This window comes from Cupressus sempervirens, chromosome 9 (assembly GCF_028749045.1).
Source record: "Cupressus sempervirens isolate cs-2001-9-10 chromosome 9, ASM2874904v1, whole genome shotgun sequence".
In the NCBI taxonomy this organism is placed as follows: Eukaryota; Viridiplantae; Streptophyta; class Pinopsida; order Cupressales; family Cupressaceae; genus Cupressus; species Cupressus sempervirens.
In genome coordinates, this window is record NC_143126.1 from 271,457,632 (window position 1) to 271,483,270 (window position 25,639).

General features: G+C 38.1%; 1 protein-coding gene across 2 annotated transcripts in view; it reads left to right on the plus strand.

Annotated features, from left to right (window-relative positions):
- LOC149538503 (GTP-binding protein, HflX) overlaps positions 1-25,639 on the plus strand; it is a 188,039-nt gene that overhangs the window by 145,107 nt on the left and 17,293 nt on the right. The window lies entirely within an intron of this gene.

Genomic DNA, 25,639 nt, shown 5'->3' on the forward strand with positions numbered 1-25,639 from the left:
ATTTCTCATGAACTATGGCATTTGAAAATCCAAAATATATACTTCATGAAAAATGATCATAATTGTTTCAATTTTGTGTTTATTTTCTTGTTTTTGAAGACTCATCCGAGTCTGCAACTCAAGGCTGAAGACTCACTGAGCCTGACCCAGCCTTGGCAGCTCAAAATACTGCAATTAAAAAAACGTCATATAGAGTGGAAGGCAAGAATCTTACATGAGATTCTAAAAATCCTTGATATATTGATACCTCACATCAGTTATTTTGAACACAATCTCCATATTCCCAAACATATTGCATCTCACAATTCTTTTGTTACAGTATTGTTATGTACTTGCCTATCATATCCATTTACACAGTGAAAGCAAGGGAATTGCATCCACACGGTTAGATGCAATGCAGTCCTCAAATACTAAGGGAGCATAGATATGCAAATGGTCAGTGTGAATTTTCAAATGAAGGATTATATTATGGCCATTTTGATCTCTGATGACATTCCTGAATAAACAGTTGTACTCGTTGCTAACATCCCATGGGTATCAAGCTCATTTATTTATAGAGTTAATCAAATCCATTGTGCTCATGATATAATACTGATCCAAAAATTCTTTAATTTATAGAGTCAATGAATCTTAACATTATTTCCATCTTTCTACTTGCTTAAAAAAATGGACTATTCAAAGTGTAATGAATATTATGAGCAAAATTAGAAATTAAAGTTGCAACGACAGAAATTGATCAACGCATAGAACTCAAGGATTTACCTTGGAAATCTCCTGTTGGGAATAACTAGCTTTTGTTAAGGCAATTGCTCTGCTACCCTATGGTGTCAACGTGGTTCAAATTGGCTATCCTCTACCATCTTGCCTAACTTCCACAATCTAATGAACATCTGGACCACCTTCTCACTGCAATGCTCAAACCAGTACTCAAATGATAAAACACATCACAAACATCTCTATTTTCAGGTCACATTTGAGTTTAGGGAGAACAACATATTGATTTTGAAAAATGGGCCTGCAAAAAGGCTGAAAGGTTGGATTTCCTGGTCACAATGACAAATTTCCAGATTATTAACCACTGAAGATTGTGGGGATGAACCCTGAGGTTTGATAGTTACCAATTATGTTGGCATGATATCTATGTTGGTTTTGTAGTCTTTAAAGGGAGGCAGTCCAGTCACAAGTAGGGCAGAAAGTGGAGTATGTGTAGGAAAAGCACAGTTAGCAGATGGACAGATCTGGAAAATCATAGGTTTGTTGCAGCGGAGAAAGTTAAAGTTCAGATTTAGTGAACAACGGCCAGATAACTTGGGTCCATGGTTATGTTAAGAAAAGAAAAGCAACCCTACGCATAAGTAGCTTTAAACCTATTGGTTTATACAATGAACAAAATGGCGTTCCCTCTAATCCAGGTGTGTTTAGCTCCTCACCATCATAAGGTGCCAACCCCAAAATTGAAATATGCTAGCTTGTACAGCTGGGTATGGGGAATTGATGCTCCAGGTTTTGAAATTCGAGATTTATTTTCACTATTTGGGTTTAGTTGTAGGAGATAGATAGTAAAATTGCTGAATGGATAAGAAGAATTACTAAATGCAAAAAGACCTAATCAACCTTTTCTAATTTTTTATGCCTCCATAACTTAACAAAGTGGTTTAGAACTTGAGAACAAAAATCTAGTATGAGCACCTTCTTGTCACTGTTCCGGGCATAATAGTGAGAGAAAGATAGTACTATTTCTGAATTGCTTGAAATAATTGCCAATCAAACACAAAATGACACAGTAGGAAAAATGGAAAATTGTTTACCTCAGCACAATTTGCAAGATGCAATTACAAAATAATCCTCAAAGCTCCAAAACCCTCAGCCAGATGATTAAGAAAATTATAATAATCAAGGATTCAATCTCTCAACCCAATTGTATATTCCAACCAAATATGTTAGAGTCAAGAAAGCGAAGAATGTGGAGGCTTTGAGATTAAATCAACCAAATAAGGTGTCTTCAAAAGGCCATAGCTATAGATCTTTGTTAATAAACTGTTCGTAAACAAAATTCTTCAAGAGTCAGTTCATGAGGGCATGATACACATCCTACATAAGGTAATGAATATGCATCTAAAGGTCCCTTATACAAGTATGAAATCTGTCTTATCCCCAAATTTTAGTGTAATGAGTTAATTAAAGTAATTAATTAACTCGTCCGAGAATTTGAATAATAAAAGGACATTTAATTAGTTACTCTAATTAATTAATATGGGGCCCAAGTTAATAATATTTGTATATGTGGTTTCGATTGATTAGTATATCTTAGACTCATTTTTATTTTAATTGTTTCCGTAGGTGTTGCCGTCGGCTATCTTTGTAAATCTTCGGGAGTTCCTCCGAAGGGTATTTAACCACGACATGTAAGTAGTAGTTGGAGGCAATTTGGATTTTTTTTTGCATTGCGAATTCCTGTTGGAGTTCAATATTGTTCGCCATTTTGGAAGTGAAAGATTTTCCCTACTTGGCTAATCCAGTTTCAATGGGATTCAACCCTAACCCTATTCTGTTGCCTGTGATACTTTCCTCGGATCTAGCAATTACACGCACCATCTTTGTTTGCAAATACATATATCTATATATCTGCGATTGGATTTCAATATTTGTATTGGCATTAACTGGCATTTCTAGCAAATATTTTCACTTTGTTCTGGCATCTCAAAGTGTAGCTCCACCCATCACCTCGACGACCCTCTGCAACTTCCGTACCCATCTGCACAACTCCTTGACTTCACCGTACGACTGCATTTCAAACCATACAGACACCTCAATGAATACCGTACAACTGCCTGTGTTGCACACAAATCGTACAACCATTCTTGCTCCTTACCGCATGACCATTTCCCACCAGTCGTATAGACACCTCTCATCACCCTCAAGTTGTACGGCCATATTTTCTTTCTGATTTGAGCCATATAGACTACTGGAAGCATAAAGAAAGACTACCCAAAGCACTGAGGGAGAATTCCTTGAAGTACTGTCTACTTGAAGCATTGAGGAAGACTACCTAAAGCACTAAGGAAGACTACTTGAAGCATAAAGAAAGACTACCCGAAGTACTGATGAAGACTACTCGAAGCATTGAGGAAAGACTACCCGAAGCACAGAGAGAACTACTTGAAGCACTGGCTACCTAAAGGATTGAGGAAGACTATCGAAGCATTGAAAAGGACTACTCGAAGCATTGAGGAAGACTACTGGAAGCATAAAGAAAGACTACCTGAAGTACTGAAGGAGAGCTACCTTAAGCACTGGCTAGCCGAAGCATTAACGAAGACTACCGAAGCATTGAAAAGGACTACCTGAAGCAGTGAGGAAGACTACCTGAAGCATAAAGAAAGACTACCTGAAGCACTGTGGATGAACTACTTGAAACACTTGCTACCTGAAGCACTAACAGATACTACTTGGAGCACACGACCAAACTACTTGAAACACATGACAAGACTACTCGAAGCATACTACGGGGTGTTGTTGGAAAGTTGGAAAATAAAGTAACAAAGGAAACAACATGCAAAGGGCTAGAGCAAAAAATTCAGTACGGGACTTCATAAGGCAACTCTAGAATGAAATATTACAGTGGTATCAGAGCTAGTGATCTTGCCATCCTACTGGGATGATTGAGAGATTTTGGTATTTGGATCACACTATGGTGTCGAACAATGATGAAGAGTGGTGGCTGAAGGCATTACAAAAGATAGGTAAAGAGCTCAACGAGGGTGTTGATCTTCCATTAGATATATTAGAAGTATGTTTGTCTACGGTGAACCAATTAACTTAAAGATTTATACAAAGAATCCTTTTGCTGATTAAGGATGCCTTAAGTCAATCTAGGCTTTTGAGACACCATAACAAGGAAAAAACGTTGGTAGTTGCAGCATGTCTCAGTGAGGTCTTGAGAATTTCAGCTCCTAGAGCACCGTATGATGATAACACCATGATAGAGATCTTGCATTTGATTGCTGACAGCTTTCAGAGCCTATATGACATCAGTGGTGATCCTTTTGGCAGGAAATCTACAATCTTGGAGAATTGTGCAAATGTCAAAGTGGGTAACCTCCTCTTAGATCTCAAGTTGCAAAATTTGGTCCATGACATGTTTCATCACTTCGTGGTCACCATTAAGGAAGATCATGATACTAAGGTTTCAGTTGCTATGGAGACTCTTATGATTTCATGCATTGCAGAGATGGATGAAATACGCCAACCCATCACATCTATGTTATGGGTTGTTTGTAATCCAGAATGTATCCCCTCTATAGCAGCATATAGATTGGTTAGTAATGTTTTCAAGCACTGTGAAGAAAAACTAATATCTCATTTGCACAAGTGGGAGAAAATGGATGACAATGATAAGGGTGATGCATTATGTGAGGAGAATGAAGGCATGATTACAAGGGTGCTCCAGGAGGATTTGCTAAATCTTTCTCCTACACCAACATGGGTAGAACACCTAAAAAATGAAGATGTTGCTTGTATGGATCTTCTGAAGACATGAACGGATCAAGTTGTGCCCATCACTAAAGTTGTGCCTGAGGTTATGCCCGTCGCCAAGGCACTATCTGTCATGGAGGTTCTATTAGTTGCTGAGGTTGTGTCCATCATAGAAGCTGTATCTATTGTTGAGGTTCAATCTGTCATCGGTGTTGTGTTTGTCCCTGAGGCTGTGTCCATCACCGAGGTCGTGTTTGTTGCCCAAGCTATATGTCTCTCATTGGAGCTATGTCCATTATCGTGGTCATGTCCATTGCGAAGCTTGTATGTCCGTTACTATGGTTGTATACATCACCATAGTTGTGTTTGTTATCATCACCTTTGCCTTGTTTGTCACCATAGTTGTCTGTTTTCATCACCATTACTGTGCCTGTCGTCGTGTCTATCACCGTAGTTGTGTCTATTTTCGTCACCATCGCAGTCCCCATCACCATGTTTGCCACCGTCATGATGTCCATTGTTGTCACCGTCACCATGTCCATCATTGTCATTATGTCCGTTGTCATCACTTCCACCATGTTTGTTGCTGAGTCCATCATGTTTGTCACCGTTGTCGTTGCCATGTCCGTCATCTTCATTATGTCTGTTGTCATCATTGTCACTGTGTCTATTGCCGAGTCCATCATCATGTCCATCATCGTCATTGTGTCTATCACTGACGTTAAGTTTGTGTCTGTTGTCGAGTTTGCATCCATCGCTGTAGTTGTGTCTGTTGACATTGTTGTGGTTGTGTCCATCATCATTGTGTGTTTGTCATTATAGTTGTGTCCATCGCAGTAGCTACATTTGTTGCCATTAAGACGTTACTCTTATCGAGGCTTTAGCCAGGGTTTTGTGTGCCACCGAGGTACTCTCTGTTGAGGCTTTCTCTGCCAAGGCTCCCTTCGCCAGGGTTTTCATGGTCGGGGTCTCTTCGTTGAGTTACTCTTCGTTGAGATTCCCTTTACTAAGGTACTAATCTTTGCCGAGGTTCCCATCATCGCGACGCCCTTTGTCGAAGCTCTTGTTGTCGAGGTACTCATGCTCGAGCCCCCCTTCGCCTACATTATCACCTCCGAAGCTCTCTTCATCAAGGTTTCGTCCATCAGGAATATAATAGTGGTCATTGTGATTATGTCAGTGGCTGAGTTTGTGTCAGTATCGACATCTGTGTGCATGATCACACCCAAAGATTTTTGAACATAATCACGTGAAAGATTTCATCAATTTGTGTCAATGGGATCTTGCTAAAGGCTATGACAATGCTTAATGACAGTGTGGTGTAGCAGATGCTTAATGACAGTGTGGTGCAAAGGAGGTTTGATGACACATCACTTATTTTGCTTGTGTGTTTGGTTTGGAATCCTTCTGACTCAGGACATGACAATATTTATATTAGAGTGGCGTAGCGAAAGTTTGATAGCAATGTGGTGCTGCGGAGGATTGATCTCATTTCACTTGTCTCGCTTGTACGTTTGATTTGGGACCTTGAAGTTGTTGGCGTTTCTTCTAATGATGGATTGCTTGGGGGCAAGCAATCCTTGGGCAGCGAGGATTTGTCATGTCGCCAAATTTTAATCTAATGATTTAATTAAATTAATTAATTAACTAGTACAAGAATTTAAATAATAAAAGGACCTTTAATTTGTTACTTTAATTAATTAATATGGAGCCCGAGTTAATAATATTTGTAGTTGTGGTTCTGATTGATTTAGTATATCTCAGACCATTTTTATTTTAATTGTTTTCGTAGGTGTTGCTGCCGAGTATCTTTGAAAACCCATGGGAGTTCCTCTGAAGGGTATTTAAGCACAGCGTGTAGGTAGTAGTTGGAGGCAATTTGGATTATTTCTTTGTACTACAAATTCTTGTTGGAGTTCAGTATTGTTCATCATTTCGGAAGTGAAAGATCTTTCCTACTTGGCTAATCCGATTTCGATGAGAGTCAACCCTCAACCTATTCCATTGCCTACAATACTTTGCTTAGATCTAGCAATTCCGGGCACCATCTTTGTTTGCAAATACATATATCTATATATTTGTGATTGGATTTCAATATTTGTACTGGCATTAATTGTCATTTCTAGCAAATATATTCACTTTGTTTTGGCATCTCAAAGTGCAGCTCCACCCGTCACCCTGATGGCCCTTTGCGACTTTCGTACCCATCTGCACAACTCCCAAACTTCACCGTATGGTTGCATTTCAAACTGTACGGACACCTTAATGAATACCATACAATTGCCTGCGTTGCACACAAACTATACGACCATTTTCTTACCATACGACCATGTTGCTCCTTACTGCGCAACCATCTCCAACCAGTTGTACGGACACCTCTCATCACCCTCAGGCCATAAAGCCATATTGTCTTTCCGATATGAACCGTATAGACTACCTGAAGCATAAAGAAAGACTACTCGAAGCACTAAGGGAGAATTACCTGAAGTACTGGCTACTTGAAGCACTGAGGAAGACTACTTGAAGTATAAAGAAAGATTACTCATAGCATTGAGGAAGACTACCCAAAGCACTGAGGAAAGACTATCTGAAGCATTGTGGGAGAACTACCTGAAGCACTGGCTACCCGAAGCATTGAGGAATACTAACGAAGCATTGAAAAGAACTATTCGAAGCATTGAGGAAGACTACCTAAAGCATAAAGAAAGACTACTTGAAGCATTGAGGGAGAACTACCTGAAGCACTGGCTACTCGAAGCATTGAGGAAGACTATCGAAGCATTGAAAAGGACTACTTGAAGCACTGAGGAAGACTACCCGAAGCATAAAGAAAGACTACCTGAAGCACTGTGGAAGAATTGCCTGAAGCACTGTGGAAGAACTGTCTGAAGCATTGGCTACTCGAAGCACCGAGGGATACTGCCTGGAGCACACAACCGGACTACTTGAAGCACACGAACAAACTACTTGAAGCATACTATGGAATGTTGTTGGAAAGGTGGACAATAAAGTAACGAAGAAAACATGCAAAGGGCTAGAGAATTTTTTTTGTACGAGACTTCATAAGGCAACTCTAAAACGAAACATTACAAAATCATCCAACAAATGATATAACCAATAGTGGAATATGGCAATATCTCGAGATAGAACTTAAATGATATATGGAGATGTAATGGTGGGGGGTGGGGGAGTAAGGGTAGAAGCATCCGACTATTAAGAAGATATCTTGGAGAGGTGGACCTGCATAAAGTTATAAACCTATAGCCACATGTATGTAGAGTGGACAATAAAAGCAATAAATGGAATGCTTTTTACCATAAATGAAGAAAGTTGTGTACCACTATATTTATAATTCCCACCTAACATGCAAGTTCGGCAGCAAGTCAAATCCCACAAGTACCTCACGATAGGAGTTAGTCCCCATTCAAAGATTTTATGGGTCTTAGTGTGGAAGATGAGATGTCTAGAACAAAAAACTATGAAGGTTCTTAGAGAAGACCATATGGAGCCATTGTAGCTCCAACAAGTGATGGAGATGCCACTATCTTCCATCGGGACTAGAAGCCATCATCATGATAACAATTTGAAGACATGACCACCCATGAGGAGGATCATGAATAAAAATTCTTCTGCCCCTAATAATTGTTGGGTGGATATTTTGCTACCGATAGTTTTGGGTAAAAATTCAGTCATAAAATAGGATGACTAGCCACACCGTGTGAGACAGCCACCTTCTCACCGTTCCTTGGATCAACTGAAGGTAAACAAGAAGTCGAGAGATTTTATAAAATGTGTTTTACCAATATTCTTTCTTCTTATCTTTCAAGAAAGAATCCACTTACTTGTGGAGTGAGTAATGGGTAGGGTGAATCTCTAACTACACTTCTATCAAGAGATGGAAACAATGATACTGATAAACCTTCACTAACTCAAAGGCTAGCTGAAAATGTACCGCTTTGACTCTAAGTTTGGTCATACTTCTAAATGGAAAAACTTTACAATTAGGGCACAAACTCCTAAAAGTAAGAATAACTTAACTATTTTGCGAATTAAGAAAGAAGTATAAGCTACAAACAAAACTTCTAGCTATATATTTCCACAATTGCTCTTGGTCAAAGCTTCGGCTACAATTGCTTCTCAACTTTTTTTATATTCAATTCACAAGATACAATTACCCAAAACATAAGATAACATAAATCGAAGATAACTCAGATGAATTATAGACAAAGCTTATAACTCATGCAAGTAATAGTCTCACTTAATCAAAGTTAAGTCTGAAATGCTCCTTTGGATTCACTTTCTCTCAAAATAGTGCTACACAAACAAAGTTTTGCTGGCACAATTTCTTCAAAGCTCTTATGCATAAAGATAATGATTACAATGAGGGGGCACTCCTTTATATAGGCATAGGAATTGAGAAAAAGGTGGAAGAAAGAGTGGGAGCAACTCAACCAACTTTGACCAAGTTTAACTAAAAGAGAAAATATAGGGTTACATGCAACTGCACATGCAACTTGCATTACATCCTTTGACATACATGTAACTCGCATTACATGTTATTACACCTTTTCATGTAATGCATCCTCTTAAACTTACAAAGATGAAATAAAAACAAAAACAACAATCTTAAAGATTGTTTCTCAGTGCCTTGAATTTGACAATGATATCACGCACTGTGGGTAGATCGACAATTTCCATGGTCTTTGATATGGCTTTGATCCTCACTACATCTGCATATGCTGATTGCACAACTTTGGAATTTGCTGCCATAGAACCTAACAAGTGTTTTGTTGAGGATTTATACAAGACAAACTTGTTCATTGTATGCGAACCAAAGTCTTCAGAATCTACATCAACATTGATCCTGATTGTATATTCTGAGCTTATCCTTTCAAGTGCAATGAGATTACTAGATTCATCAATGACCTGACATCCCATTTGTTCCAAATCATAAGTAACGCTTGTTTCAACTACTTGACAATCTCCAAGTGCTCCCTGCAACTTTGTGATTAGCTTCCTCAATGTTTCCTCTTTGTAACCAACAAGTCCTTGAAATCTAAAGAACATTTCGCATGACAAAAGAATGTCACATGAGACCAAGGTATCTAGGTCAAATCTTTCCATTTCATCCCAATCATTGAGGATTTTCTTCAAATTATCCGCTTCTCGAGTCAAAGAAGAGATCAAGTTTCGGTCCATTTCATTCATGTCTTTGACATGCCTAAGAATTGCAAATGCCTCCGTGATGGCTCAGACTTCTTCAGAGAGGATTTCTCCTATCCAAGACTTGGCGGCTTCAATCAGCTTTCTCTCCTTGGATGTCTCAGATATAATAGCAACACTCTGAGAAGATTGTTGCCGAATGACCTCGTTCAGGCGAGAAACTTCCTGTTTCAGTTGATTTTTCTTCTTCCATGGCTCATGCTTGTTCTTTGATACATTTGCCAATGCATCTTGAGCATCCTATAAATGCTTAGATGTGATTGTTTCCTAATTTCAATCTTAGTAAACATGTAATCAAAACGAGTAAGTTCTTCCGCAGGTTTTTCCACCAAGGGCTCATTAACTTCAACAAATTTGGTTTTATCTGAATCAACCAAAATCTTTGAAACAATCTTATCTTTCAAAGATTTGGATTTAGTCTTCTTAACAGGGAGATTATTTAGCGGTACCACTACTTTTCTTCTCTTTGTTGTTATTTTTCTCAACTATGTAGGCAAGCTGAAACCTTCATCCATAAAAGTAGATACAGTGGAGACCATTGGCATTGATCCAGATTGTATTTCCGTAGCGACCGAGCAAGATTCAGTCTGCATAGTTGAAGCCATAGGAACATGTTGAGAGTACTCTATCATGAAAAGCTCAAAACCTGTCAAAGAGGTATCAAGTTGGGAAATTTGACCACTTGTGAGAGTTGAAAAATCCTCAAACACATTTGCCAAATGCTCATATTCTTCATTTGCGGGAATGAGAGAAGCAACGGAAGAAATAGGAAGGGCTATTGTATTAACTTCCGAGACTGGAATAGGAGTGAAAACGTGGAGAATGAATCCACATCATCATCTACCTCATTTAGAAAAAGGTGCCTCATGTATAGATGGTGCACAAGTTTGTGCAGGCTTTGGGGGAATATGTTCATGACTTCCACTTCTTCATCTGTATCTACTTCATCCGATTCTGTCTCCAGTTCTTCTTTTGATTCTTGAACTGGTTCGAAGATTTGAGAAGTCTTAGAGCCTTTTCCACCCTTCAATTTGAATTTGAGGGAACCCTTAGCATCAGAAGATGAGGCACCATCTTTCCCTGTAATCTATAGCTATGACTTCTTGCCAGGAGGGCCAAAGCTTCCACAATCCAATCCCATCTTAGGATTAACTCTTTTAAGGCCTTTATTTTTCAGCCATTTGTTAGTGTTTACCAAGATGGATTGAAATCTATCCATGATAGATGTAGCGTCCTTCTGTTGCCACTGAATAGGAAAATGACACTTCTTATCAAAGCCGACTTGATGAAACTCCGGATCAAGAATGTTGCTGTCATCTTCAACTTGGAAATGTAAAGGGATCTCCAACATGTTGAGATCGATTATCCGCTGTAAGGTTAATCTACAGTAGCCCATCTTCTTTATGTCAAGCTTTGTTCTCATATCAATCCAAATGTCCTCGATGCGATGAACATGCATTTAAGGTCTTTTCATTTGAGAATTCATTTCTTGGTAATCAAAGTCAAATCTAGCTTTGAACTTCGTCAAGGTGATTAATTGCAACTCTGCTTTTGTGTTATTTGCTTTAGGCACAAAATTGATTGAATAGTTGCCAATCGCCAAGGGTGCTGAAGTAATGCTAAAACCAGGCCTATGCATAGCATAGTGATCACTTTGCATGTCCATGAGCTATCTAGCTAGCTCTATCAAGATGATTCGATCTATAACATACCTAGGTAAGATATACGGTTCACCTTTGAAATACCCAACTCTTAAGTATGTAAAAGTTGGAAATTGAATGTAAATACAACTGTATTGATTCACCTTTTCCCACGCTGCATCAGATACTCTCTTCACAGATAACTGTCAATCAAATAAGCACCAGAAATGCCCAAACAAGGCATCTTGGACTCTTTTGTAATGAAACTTACTATTTGCCAGAGTGATTTGGTCATAGTAATCGCAAATAGGAATTTGAACATGATCTCCTTTGGTTGAGAGACTAGAGAAAGATCCCATGGTAGTAGCAATGTAGACAAAATAGGAGTTCATGTAAAAAATTGTTGAAGTTCCCACGTTCACTAACTGCTGGCAAAGTGCAGTTTTGATTAGCTCTTCCCAAAAGATGTGTTTTTTGTTTTCCATGATTTGAAAGATGAACTTGTACAACCATGGCTCAAAATCAGTAGAATCTTCGAGACCGCGAACTCTACTAAGAAGGATGATGACATCCTTGCACTCTTGTTTGAAGTAAGACCGATGAACGGTCTTTGGCCATCTTGAGAAGTTGTTCCTTTTATTGTCTAACTAGTATTGGTTGACATATTTTTGATAATCACCTTTTTGCTCATTCCAGCATGTCACAGATGATTCTTTGGTTAGATCTGCACATTCTGCTTTATGTGGTACTTTAAAGATCTGCTCAATGACCTTTGGATCAAGGCTAATGACAACCTCGCCGTCAGCATCCTTCATAGTCTTTGATTTTGGACTAGAACGCCGTGCACATCCAAGAAGAAAATCAAGTTCCATGGCTGCCATAGGAAATGCAAACGCCAAATGAATGTTAATTCTTTTGATGTGCTTCATCTTGTGGCCAACAGGAGCTTCAACTCTCTACATAAAATCAGCCATGTCAAAATGACCGATCATTGTGTCCATTACATTATCAAGAACAAATGCAATTGATGATGGAGTTGCATGAGCCAACTCTTTATCGTATTGATATTTCATCTTTCCTTTGGATTTTGATGATGAGGGCATCTCTTGTGTTTGTGCTACAACACAAAAATTTCAAAACATAAACACATCATCAGAAGGAATCACGATACAAGTTGATTTGCGATCAGCAACGAAGATTTGGAAACGGATTGGAGACTTTGTAGATCCGATGAAATGATCTTAAAAAGAAATCATATGCATATGCAGTGAATGAAGATGAAATGAGTGGAATGATGTGTTATGAAGATGGAAAATGGAAGATTGAATGAAATGAAAATGTGTGAAGGTGGAATGCATGAGAATGTGTGAATGAGGATTGCTGATTTTCGAATGTGACTTAGGGTTTTCAAGATGTTATTGTATGAAAAATGAGTACATGTAAGTGCAACATGTAACGGGAGATGAAAAGCGAGATGAGATGCGAATGCGGATGGAGGATGCACTTTTACACGCAAGTGCGAATGGAGGATAAAGTGCAAAGCATGGAAAGATGTGGAAACATGTATTTGCTTATGAAGGTGCAAATGCATTTGGAGAGATGAAAATGAAAAATGGAAGAGGGATAATGAACTTTATAGTCATCTTTGGTGAAAAGGTGAAGTCAAAGTACATGGAAGATGAAAATGACATCTTTTTGACTTTTAGTCAAAATTGGGGTTTTGAGATGTTATTACACATAAGGCTTTTCGTGTAATCGTGTTGTGCAAATGGAAGCAGAAAATGGGATTACATGCATGTGCGGATGGTGAATGAGATGGAAAACATGTGATTACATTTGTCAGATAAGATGCAAAGTGTTGTGACATGGAAGATAGAGGTGAAATATGATGATGCTTTTGCATGAAGTGAAATAACAACAATTTCTTTACAAGTTCTTGGGAAAGAACTTGTAACTTAACTTCTCCAAAGCGGAGAAAACCTGTAAGTAACCACAAAGCACAAAAACTCAAAAGAAAAATGTACCTTTGGAAAGTGACTCAAACATGTCAAGATGCAAAACACTTCAACACATTCGAATTTGGAAATTGGGGAAAAACCAAAAACATGAAAATGAACAATTTTTTCTTTTTTTAAGGAAAAATGCACTTTCCATGGCATTGATTTCAACAAGTGGCAATCATCAAGCAATAATGTGCATAAAATCAATAGCATAAGCACAAATTAAATAGGAAGAAAGAATAAGTCCACTTACATGAAGATTAAGTGCCAAAAATGAAGGAAAAAGATGCTCTAATGTTGTAAATGTCTTCAAAAACACTTCCATTTTTTCAAACTTTGTAAATTCGAATTGGAGAGTGCAGAAAACAAGGCGTTTTTGGAGGAAGATGCCAAAATGTTCCCTAAATTTGCACCAAAATCCAACGTTTTTGGATTGCATGTGCTATGGGACATTTTTGATGAAAAACATTTTTCACCAAGGAGTGAGATAAAATTGTTTTGGTTGTTGAACACTAAGACATTTACCAATATGCAATGCAATCACCAAATAATGCCAAAATGATTCCTCTTGAGGCAAAAACATTGGTGAAAAATGGATTTATTTGAAGTTTTAACAAAAAACGTGCTCTAGGATAGAGCTTAGAAAAACGTCCATTAGCAAGAATCCATTGCCAAGCAAAAATGACCCTATTGGAGATGATCTCATGCAAAAACATCAAGTAAATCTCTCACAATGTGCAAAATCAGGTTCTTGGAGAGCAAATGCATGTGCTCTTCCAAAATCGGACTTTTTAGGAGGCATAACATGTTTTAAAATATGTTTTTGGTTGAAATCGCACTTTTTGTGGTGACATGCATATTTTAAAAACTCTCAACAAGGTAAATCAGACCTTTTACGGTGCATGACACTTTTTAAAACATGCATTTGGTCAAAATCGAACCTTTTGGAGATGACTGCATATTTTAAGTGAAATCTCATGTTTTTGATGCAATGACATATAAAAATCACCTTTTTATGTAATGACGCCAAAGAGGTTCACTTTTTGATAGTCTTATGCTTTTAAGTTGAACTTTATATGCAGTGACATGTAAAATGTCCACTTTTGATAACTTAAAGTTATTTAACGAACATATATCAATTTAATTTCATTAAAATGTTACTTTAATGGGACATAAAAAATATTTATATATCATATTAAAAATATCACACATAAATATCATTTAAAAAGTAACATTTAAATGAGCATTTGATTTAAATATAAAAAATTAAACTGAAACTATATAGTTCATATAGTGACTTTAAGTGAAAAATCAAGAAGTAACTCAATATAAAATTATAACATAAAGTGCACTATAGTTACTTTAAGTGAAAATTTAAATGATAAAGTAACTTAAAAACATAACATAAAGTGAATTTAAGTTATACTTTTCAAAAAGCGAATGTCAAATTAAAAATATAACTTGATAATTTTAATTCGTGTTATTGCATAAAAAAGGTCCACTTTTGAGGCACTGAAATGACCATAACTCTTGATTGACAACTCTGATTACGCTCTACGGTAGACCAAAATGAAGGGGAAACTGAAAGCCATGACATGAGCAAAACCAAAGGACTAAAAAACAACAAACGCAAACTCAAAAGCAAAGAAAAAGACGATGAAGGCCTCAAAAATCAAGCAAAGGCTTGATAGAAAGTAAGACGAAAAAGACTTCGTGAAAGCCTTCAGTAAAACAATTTGATATACGAATTGGAGTCGATTGATCGATCAACATTGAACAATCGGATATTAAATTCAACTTAGAGATTCACGAAACTAGCTTGAAAAAATTTCGTGTTGCTACCAACATTATGTGGCAACAAAATGTAGGGCAATGATAATGACCTACAATTTTTCTTTCCTTACAGAAGCAACTTGAATATGAGCTTTTCAAAACTCTTCTACTTAGAACCATGTGATATTTAAATGAACATAGATTTTGTCAAGATAAAAGTGTTTGCTTGAACATCGTGCAAATGGACTCTTCTAGATTGAAATTAGCAGAGCAGTGCTATATGTTAACCTCCAATCTTTTGTAAGAAATATGCTATTTAAGCCCAAATATGCACATAAGATCCTCTTAACTTTAATGTAAGTCTTAAGTAAATTTCTTCCTTTTGCATCATCTCTTCTTTATTCCACTTGAGTCAAAGAGGTGCTTCCTCTACCCCCAACTTGAGATAAAGAGGTGCTTTCTCTACCTCCAACTTGAGACGAAGAGATGCTTCCTCTTACTCAAAAAAATTTACACATCCTTGGCTCAAAATTTTACTTTAAATTCTTACTTCTAGACTTAGCAAAACATTGCCATTTACACTTACCCAAATTTCACCAAATTTTCAAGTTTTTATACTTTGCCAAATCTTGTCATTTTGTGCAATTTTCATGTTCGATGTTCTAAGAAGGCTTTCTAAATCCTAGATTGTTACCAAATTCACTCTACTACCTAAACCTGCCAACAAAAAGAGGGGGTCCTCATTTGCAATGGGGCAATGGTGTGAAAGTCTCACAACATCTAACACCCACCCAAAGACATGTTCCCAAACATTTCTAGAATTGAACAAACGTAGAATGAAAAACGTTGGGTTAATCCCCTTTTCACTTATTTGATGATTAGGAATTGTACTACAATGGGAGGAACCATGAATTGAGCTAAGAACCTTATTCTGTAGTTCTCACTTGTGTGCTAGTGATTTATTATCTATTTGACAAAAACCTAGAAAGCTTCTAAGATCCAATGGTCTTAGCTATTTTGATATCCTTGACCCAAAAACATCTTGTATAGATCCTCAGTGCTAGTTAGGTGTTAATAGCCCCAGCGAGTTTATCATTGTGGTTACCACGTGTTTTATTGAGTAGCACCAATAGAGGTATTTGTACAATCTGAGCTAATGTAATGTTCCCGTTATAAAATAAATAATTAATAAAACCTTTGTTAATGGGCTGATTGATTTAGTATATCTCGGACCCATTTTATTTTTGTTTCTGTAGGTAGATGTAGCCATCAGCTATCTTTGTAGAACCTCGGTAAGGTTTCTCCGACGGGTATTCAAGCACGACTTGTAGATAGTTGTTGGCATGCAATTTGAATTATTTCTTTGTACTGCGAATTCTTGTTGGGATTCTCTGTTGTTCGCCATTTCGGAAGTGAAAGATCTTCTCTACTTGGTTTTCCGGTTTTGGTGGGATTCAACCCTCACCCTATTTCGTTGTGTAATTCTCAGCTCGGATCTGGCAAATTGGAGCATGATTTGTATGTAAAATATCATTGCTATTTGGTACAAGTGTGTATCTATTTGGCCTCTGGCTTCTACAAGTTATTTGTGTTTTGCATTTCAAATGGCATCTCTCTAGTTTCCCCCTTGTTGTAATCACCTCAAACTCACAATACATCCTCCTCCCTGTACCACCGTACGGACGTACGACCTTTGCAAGTATCTCGCCATCATCTTCCCCCTGCACCACCCCTTTGGCCTCAATCTTGTCCATACCGTATGGCTACCAGGCAATCCCACCATACGTTGCTATCCCCTCACCAAGCACACTCCATTTCTTCTATGCAAACATCTCCTTCATATCGTACGGACTCTGTCCTTATCGTACGACCTTCCATCAAATATCGACGACCCACATCTCTTGCTCCTGTTCACTGTCCAAACTCCCTAGACACCATACAACCCATACGTTCCTACTGTACGACCTTCCTACAACTCCTTCTGTACGACCATTTAGTGTTCTGTGATTGGCTATTAGGGACATGATATGAACAGAACTACAGTGGTATTAGAGCTTCAATCCTACCATCCTGTGGACAGTGAATAAGAGTTTATAGCCAGAAGAGAAGATCCCATTCGGTTGATAGAATGGCAGCAGAACTAGAACGCTTGATTGCCGAACTCATGGCAGTACTAAGAGAACTTGCAAGGAATCAAACGCAGATCAATGATACCTAGTGACTCGTTGAAGAAACTCTCAAGAAATTGGCAGACAATAAAATTTCCGGTGAACAAAATGGTCACAGTGCAGACTTGGTGTCGGGTAAAGAAAACCCTCGTCCAGCATGCTCCTGACCTTCCATGCTATCTTTTCCCCTACGGATGGAGGCATCATATGGAGGGAAGCAGACAACCTTTGAGGAAGTTTAAGAACGGTTGAGAGAAGACTAGAACAATGCAAATTTTGAGGAGGATATATCCTATAAAGATAACGCAGAATTGAGAATGAGATATTCGGGAGGTGGAAACTGAGGATATTTTAATGATGATCTCAAAAGGAAGTTGAGTAAAGTAAATTGTTGCTATTTGAGAGATCCAAATCTATATCTAAACAAGATGGGTAAGGAAGGCCGATACTTCCAACTTAATCCAATGCCAGATGAAGCAATTAAATTTGCGGCATTACACTTGGAGGGAGTAGCACATGAATGGTGGCAATACTACACCATCACACTAGGGCATGACCAAATAAATACCTATGCGGAATTCACTGAGAGACTGAAAGATCGATTTGATGGTAAAGATCTGAAAGTTAATTTCAAAGAATTGGCACAATTGAGGCAAACTGGATCGGTTGACCAGTATGTTATGGAATTTCAGAATCTCTCTATTTCGGTCACGGACATTTATGAAAGAAGATGGATGGTGCGCTTCATGGATGGACTGACAGAACCATTGAAGGGTTGGGTATTAGGGTTCAGTCTAGCCACCTTGTTAGAGGCCATTAAGAAGGCTCAGAGTATGGCATCATCATTGACGTCATCCTCTCGAGGTTACTCACATTCCAAAATGCCGGTGTTTCCGGGAGACAAAGAAAATAAACCTTTGCCGAAGAAGCTATCGTTGGACGAAGCTACAAGACAGGAACTCCAAAGAAAGAAACTATGTTTTAACTACAAGGGACCATGGGAACCTGGATACAGATGCCTCAGGAAAGGAAAAACTTACTACATTGAAGTTGTGTCTAATGATGAGGACGAACAAGAAGATCTACCCTTCGAAGACAACCATCCCCACGAGGACACCAAAATGGTTAGTCTGAATCGTAAAAAGAGAATTGCAACATTGATACGGCATGGAGGAACTATCGCCTTAGCTGAGAGCAACAGATGTACGATGTTTCGTGTAAGGGGAACCCCTAAGGACAAAGGGTCATGGTGATGCTTGATGGCAGAGCCACTCTAAACTTAATAAACTCATCTTTGGTGAAACGAAGAGGTCTACCTACTGAGTCGCACATAGGATTCCAGGTCAAGGCTGCTAGGGGGACCCTTCTTCCCTGTACACCCCTTGTTCCCTAACTAAGTATCACCATGGCTAACCACACTATGACAGAGGATTTCTTTATAGTGGACCTAGATGATATGGAGGTTATTCTGGGTATACATTCGATAGAGACACTTGAGTACATTCAGAGCTTCAAATGAATAGACTTCACTTTTGTTGTTGATGGGAAGAAGGTTGTTCTCCGTGGAATGGCCAATGAGGGACCAAAGGAAGTTTTAGCACATCGGATGGAGGCAATTTTTTGGCATGATGACATTGCATGGGATGTATACTATTTTGTTTCATTAGAACCCATAAAAGGACAATGAGCACCTCACCAGGATGATGATCTTCAGAATATCTTAAGTGCTCATGATGAAGTTTTTTTGGACATTTCTCCTGGCATACCTTCCCATTGTGGGTTTGAACATACTATTGAGTTGGAAGTAGGCGCCAAGCCAGCCATAACCACACCCTACTGCCATCCCAAGAAATTCAAAGATGAGATCCAAAAGATGATTCAGGAACTGATTGAGAAATGATGGATCTGTCCCAATTCTAACCCTTTTGCATCATCAATAGTATTGGTTAAAAAGGACAGGATGATGCACATGTGTGTGGACTACCACATGTTGAACAAAAAGACGATAAAAAATTGATATCCTATTCCTAGGATTGATGAATTACATGGCACAATTTATTTTTCAAAAATATATCTCCACTCCGGATACCATCAGATCCACATGAGGGAAGAAGACATAGAGAAGACGGCTTTTCGTTGTCACTACAGGCATTATGAGTTCTTGATCATGTCGTTCAGATTAACGAATGTACCTAGTATGTTCCAATCATGCATGAATCACATCTTCAACAAACAATTGCATAAGTACTTACTGGTTTTCTTTGGTGATATCCTTATTCATAGCAAGACATGGGAAGAGCACCTGAAGCATCTAAATGAAGTCCTAGAGGCCATGAAGGCTCAATCTTTATTCGCCAAACGATCCAAGTGCAAATTCGATAGGAAAAAAATATTTTATCTAGGGCATGTCAGTAAATATGAAGTATAGGTTCACCAGGAGAAGATTCAGGCTATCATTGATTGGCCCCCCCAAAATTGTTCTCAGAGTTGCGAGTGTTTTTTGGATAGTATTGTTATTATCGGAGGTTTATAAAAGGATTCTGTCAACTTAGCGCACCATTAATAGATTTGACAAAATGATGTAGGAGCATCCTAGGTGTAAGGGCAATCTTGCATCACCCAAAAATATTTTATTTTCAGTCTTTTCTCTTTAAATAAGAACAAGTAGACAGGGTTTGTTACTATTTATGTGAACTTGCTATTTTTAGTAAGTTTGTCATATGAGCTCGGAATGTTCTCATTTTCTATAGGAAGGTTCATTTAAGAGATATAAGCCTACCATAAAAAGCTCATTGCTCCAGTTTAAGTATCGGAGAAGTTATTGTAGAATTTCGGTGAAAAAATTTGTAGAAAATTTTTCAGGCTCACCGTTGGAGGTTTTAGAGTGTCCGGATGAGGTCCGAAAACTCAATGAAAGGGCACTAGCTCAATTGCTAGTGTGTAGAATAGGTGCTGGTGTTTTCGGAAAGTGGTTATAATAGTCAATCGGAGCAACGATTCATGAGTTATGGCCTTCCGAAATTGGGCTACCCGAAATTTCTAAAATAATTGTCAGATGTATTTGGCCGACTATATGTTTTGTTAGGGTTTGTTGACCTTAGGTAATTAAGTTTGAGCATCTAGAACCTTCCCGACCGACATAAAACTGCTTATTTAAGAAAGACCAGAACATTGCCTAGGACAGCTCTCGGTGATAGTTCATAGCTTGTCTTGCAAATTATTGGACTGAAGGTGCCCACATGGGTTAGCATATTGTACTTATGAATTTTTTAATTCCGTAGTTGCGGCGCAAATAAGTACATATTTTGTCCTCGCATTTGCTATTGTTTCTTTGTTTCTGTTATGAGTTTATGGGTAAGGGGAGCACCTTGTATCATGTATTTTCAGAGCTAGAGTTCTTGAGTGTGTGTACAGATCGCCGACTATGAGGTAGTTTGTACAAGGATCGTGGTTTGGGCTAAGCTTGTAGATAGATCACCGATTGTGAGGCAGTTTGCACTAGGGTTTCAGCAGGAGCGCGCAAAATGTCTCCACGAAGAGAGCATGGCAGAAGAGCTTTAGGTGTTACACCTGAGGGTTTTAGAGCCCTTCAAAGATAGATGCAAGCATTGGAATAACAAATGTGCAGAGGAATAAATCTTCCTGTAAGAGATGAAAGTGAGGATGATGAAGTAGAAGAAAATGTTGGAGTAGAGGCAGTTCTAAACCCAGAAAAAGAGAGGCTTTTTAGGGCCATCTCCAAGATTGGAAAAAGACCTAAGTTTGAAGTTTCCACATTTTCGGGAAATCTTAATCCAGAGGAGCTTATCGATTGGTTCAATGAACTAGAATACTTTGAATATGAAGACATTGAAGATCCTGATAGGGTCAAGTTTGTGAAGGCAAAACTGAAGGGACATGCAAAGATCTGGTGGTAGGAGGTTCAGTTGGAGAGAAATAGAAAGGGAAAGGACAAAATCATTAGATGGGAATAGACAGTAACTAAATTGAAGCGACAATTCATTCCTATGGATTATGAGCTTGATCTGTTGAAGAAAATGCAAGGGTTGAAACAAGCGGGAAAATCTGTTCAAGAGTATACCGAAGAGTTCTACTGAGTTTTGATTAGAACCAGCTATGCAGAATTTGATAAGGGGAAAGTCACCCATTATCTTAATAGGGTAAGGCCAAGCATTTAGGACGAGATGAGTCTGGTTCGAATGAGCAGTATTAAGGAGGCATACCAGTTTGTCCTAAGAGTTAAGGAGAAATTGAGCAAGAAGTTTGACAATAAGAACAGTGGAAGAGGTCGCAGTGGAAGATCTAGTGGATGATCTTATGGTGGTTGTAATGATGATCAAAAGAACAAGGATGACGCTGGAAGTAGCAGTTAGATCCAGAGGGGAAACAATTCGAATCGTTTCCATGATCAGAACAATAGAGATCAGAGAGGAAGAGGTAGAGGACAAGGATCTAGAAGAGGAGGCTTCCATGAGAAATGTTTTTATTGTGGAGAAGAAGGGCATAAAACATTTGAATATACTCAGTGCCAAGGAAGGATAGATCGAAGAACAAAAGATCGGGCCAGGGTTGCACATGTTTTATGAAGATGCCAGATCCTCACATTTTGAAGATGCTGAAAGAGGAGAAGTCCTAGTTAACCAAAGAGTCTTGCTAAGTGGTGAGAATGAACTGGAGCAAATGAGCTTCTTTCGCACAAGGTGCAGATGTGAAGATAACTGTTGTGATGTGATCATTGATGGTGGAAGTAGTAACAATCTGGTGTTAGAAACGATGGTCACCAAGTTGAAGCTGAATAGGCAGAAACACCTGCATCCATACCGTATTGCTTGGGTGCAAGATGACCACAAGGTCATGCTCAATGAGCAATGTTCAGTGAAGTTCAAGATTAGAAGCTACCAGGATGAGGTATTATGTGATATTATACCTATGGACATATGCCATATGTTGTTGGGTAGGCCGTAGTAGTTTGATAGGCATGTTGTACACGATGGGCGAGCAAATGCCTACACTCTAAGGATGGAGTGAAATATAAGTTGAAGCCGTTGAAGGATAAAAAATAAAAAGTACGTAGTGCTGCTAGAATATGTTTTTTTGATGGAAAAGAGTTTTTTAAAGGTATGAAGCATAAGCATATGTGTTTTTCTATAATTCCTAAAGATAGTAAAGAAGAAGTAGAGAAGGTACCTGCAAAAGTTACAGATATGTTGGGAGAGTTTTCTGATATTGTATCAAATAATGTACCTGATGGATTGCCCCCAATGAGGAAGATCAGTCACTAGATGGATTTGGTTCCAGGAGCTATTTTGCCAAACAAGGCAGCACACAGAATGACACTAGTAGAAAGTGACGAGTTGAACAGGTAAGTTCATGAGTTGTTGTAGAAGGGGTTAATTTGAGAGTATTTGAGTCCATGTGCTGTACCAATAGTATTAGCACCAAAGAAGAGTGGAGAATGAAGGATGTGCACAAATTCTCATGCTATCAACAAGATCACAATAAAGTATAGATTTCCATTGCCAAGGATGGATGATATTATGGACTGTTTGAGTGGAGCTAAGTATTTCACAAAGACAGATCTGAAGAGTGGGTACCATCAGATTCGTATTAGAGAAAGTGATGAGCGGAAGACTGCTTTCAAGACAAGGGAATGACAATATGAGTGGTTAGTCATGCCTTTTGGGCTAACCAATGCACAGAGCACTATCATGAGGCTCATGAATGAGGTACTGAAGGAGTTTCTAGGAAAGTTTGTCGTTGTTTACTTAAGTGATATATTGATCTTTAGGAAGACATTGGAGGAGCATTTGATTCATATTTGCAAGGTGCTTGATAAGTTGACTGAAGAAAAGTTGTTGATAAACCTGAAGAAGTGCAGTTTTTTAGAGAAGGATTTGGTCTACCTGGGATTTGTAGTCTCTGCAGAAGGTCTAAAAATGGACTCAGAGAAAGTGAAGGCTATCCTTGAATGGCCTACTCCAAGGAGTGCGACAGTGGTAAGATCTTTTCATGGACTGGCTACATTTTACAGAAAGTTCATAAGAGGGTTTAGCAGTGTTTGTGGAACCTTGATTGAAACAATGAGAAGAGATAGGAAAGAGTTTAAGTGGACTGTAGGAGCAAATAAGACTTTTAATCTATTGAAACAGAAAGTTACTAAGCAGCCTGTTTTAGCACTTTTTGATTTTAACAAGGTGTTTCAAGTAGATTGTGATGCTAGTGGTACTGCAATAGGAGTTGTTTTGAGCCAAGAAGGTAGACCTGTTGCTTGTTTCAGTGAGAAGTTGAATGATGCAAAAAGAAAATATTTTGTTTATGATTAGGAATTTTATGCTATAGTTCAAGCATTGAAGAAGTGGAGACACTATCTTCTTCCTAAGGAGTTTGTTTTGTATATTGATCATCAAGCTCTGCAATATTTGAATATTCAAGGAAAATTGAACTAAAGACATTTAAAGTGGGTTGAGTTTTTTCAGAGTTATACATTTTTTTTTTGAAACACAGAAGTGGGAAGTCTAACAAAGTTGCAGATGCTCTTAGTAGAAGACAAGTTTTGCTATAAGAAATGTAGATAGAGGTGGTTCGGTTCAAGGAACTCAGTACTTTATATTCAAATAATCTTGATTTTGGTGAAGTGTGGAAGGCTTGTATAGAACCTGTTACACTTGACCGGATAAAGTGGTTGGATTTTAGGATCCAAGATAGTATGTTTTTTAAAGGAAGCCAATTGTGTATTCCCAGAAGTTCAATGAGAGAGAATCTCATCAAGGAGAAGCATAGTGGAGGATTGGCTGGACATTTTGGCAGAGATAAAACCATAGCTTTGGTTGCTGAAAATTATTACTGGCCACAGTTATAGCAAGATGTGACGAAGTTTGTACAAAGTTGCAGAGTATATTAGATGGTGAAAAGAGTGAAGCAGAATACAGGGTTGTATCAGTCATTACCTATACCAAAGAAGCCATGGGAGGATGTTAGCATGGATTTTGTTCTTGGATTATCGAGGACACAATGCGGGCATGATTCTATTTTTGTGGTGGTTGATAGGTTTTCAAAGATGACACATTTTATTCCTTGCAAGAAGACTAATGATGTTGTTCATGTGGCAACGTTGCTTTTTCAGAGAAGTGATGAGATTACATGAATTGCTAAAGAGTATAGTTTTGGATAGAGATACCAAATTTTTTGGGTATTTCTGGCGTACATTGTGGAAGAAGTTGAAGACAAATTTGAAGTTCAGTTCATCACATCATCCATAGACAGATAGACAGACAGAAGTTGTGAATTGCAGTTTGGGAAACTTGCTGAGATGCTTGGTCAGAGATAAACCAAAAGGATGTGATATGATTTTACCACAGGCGGAATTTGCATATAGTAATTCTATCAATAGGAGTATTGGTAAATCACCATTTCAAATTGTATATGGGAGTAGTCCCAGAAATGCTTATGAATTGAGGCAGTTGGATAAAGGAGAGATAAGTAGTGCTGAAGTAGAAGATTTTGCTGAACATTTGAAGAATATCCATGAGGAGGTGAGGAAGCACATCATAAAGATAAATACATAGTATAAGGCTAAGGCAGAGGTGAAACGGAGATATAAGGAATTTCAGATTAGAGATGAAATCATGGTTCATTTGAGAAAGGAGCGTTTTCCAGTGGGTACATATAATAAGCTAAAGATGAAGAAGTTTGGACCGTGCAAGATAGTGAAAAGACATGATTCTAGAAATGCTTATGAAGTGAAGTTGCCTGCTGAATTGAATATTTCACCAGTATTTAGTATTTCAAATTTGACAGAGTATTATGAAGGAGGTGATGGAGATGAAGTTGCAGAAGCATAGTGGAGCATTCTAGCAGCTAGTTCAACTACAAAGGAGATTGAGGAGATACTAGACAGTCGTATTGGAAAAAGTACCAAAAACAAAATTTATGAGGAATATTTGGTCAAATGGAAAGGGAGGCTAGTTAAGGATTCATGATGGCTAGCAAAGGAGGTTAACCATCTTGATTTTCCTCTAAACACCTGAGATGTAATAGGGTCACTTCTCAAATTACCCCTGGTGTTTGATGTAAGAGCATTCTGGGTGTAAGGGCAATCTTGCATCATCCAAAAATATTTTATTTTCAGTCTTTTTTCTTTTAATAAGGACTAGTAGACAAGGTGGTTACTATTTATGGGAACTTGCTATTTTTAATAAGTTTGTCATATGAGCTCGACATGATCTCATTTTCTATAGGAAGATTCATTTTAGAGATATAACCCTACCATAAAAATCCTATTTCTTTAGCTTAAGTATCAAAGCAGTTATTGTAGATTTTAGGTGGAAAAATTTGTAGAAAATCTTCAAGCTTACTGTTG